Here is a 1,015-nt window from a genome sequence, read left to right on the forward strand (position 1 = left end):
TTGCCGACTCCTGCTTTAGATCAAGCAGGAGTCGGCAACCCGCGGCTCTGGAGCCGCATACGGCTCTTTTATCCCTCTGCTGCGGCTCCTTGTGGCTTTGGAAAAAAATAATGAGTATTTTAATTTAAATGTCTTAGCTCATTAATTTTTAAAATGTAATTCTAAATTTGAAGATTTTTATGAAGTTGTAACATTAAAATAAAATGTGTTAAATGTTTTTGTTGCTCAAAATGTGCGTCACAACCGCCGATGTGTGACACCCGCCAGCACGCACAGTGGTGTCACCTTGATGACTTTCTCGCTGAATCTGGCAACTTTCCAAATCGTCTTGGCGATTTTTTCTTTTTTTATCTTTTTCTTTTTCTTTTTTTTTAAAATGACTAGTGATAAATGTAGCGACTCGTTCTGGTGTTACTGGAGACTTTTCTGGTGTTTTGGAGACTCTGACAAGAAAAGACGTATCGTTCTGCAGTTACTGACCTCAGCGAGCAGCAGTGCTGCCGTGAGCTCCTCCCGTCCCAAAGCGCTCACAGGCGGTCAGCAGTGTGGAGCAGAAGTCCCAGCTGCAGTCAGCAGGACAACCAGACGGCATGTTTACTGTGCTGCAGGTGGATAATTTAAGATCGGCTTTTTATTTCATAAATACAAGGAGGAAATAGATATTTATTTATTTTTTTTTTTTTTTTAAAGAAACCTTCAACCCAGCGTATTTTTGTTTGTTTGTTTTTTGAGTTCAAAATGTTTTTGTTGCAGAAATAAAATTTCGTTTTCTCTGTCGCAGTTCATTGAGTTCATAAATGCAACACACTATAGTTTTTTTTATACATAGCATGAAGGTGAAAACGATAAATGCAGTGTTATCTTTATTTTAGATGTCAAAAAGGTTTGCGGCTCCCGGTGTTTTTTTTCCTGTGGGAAACGGGTCCAAATGGCTCTTTGAGTGTTAAAGGTTGCCGACCCCTGATCTAAAGGATCAAGCGGTGGATAAATAATGGATGAAGGATCTCTGATTGAT

General features: G+C 39.4%; 1 long non-coding RNA gene across 1 annotated transcript in view; it reads right to left on the reverse strand.

Moving 5' to 3' along the window:
• LOC103368573 (uncharacterized) overlaps positions 1–1,015 on the reverse strand; it is a 6,410-nt gene that overhangs the window by 1,421 nt on the left and 3,974 nt on the right. The window lies entirely within an intron of this gene.

This window comes from Stegastes partitus, unplaced genomic scaffold, assembly GCF_000690725.1.
Source record: "Stegastes partitus isolate 25-593 unplaced genomic scaffold, Stegastes_partitus-1.0.2 Scaffold1175, whole genome shotgun sequence".
Lineage (NCBI taxonomy): Eukaryota > Metazoa > Chordata > Actinopteri > Pomacentridae > Stegastes > Stegastes partitus.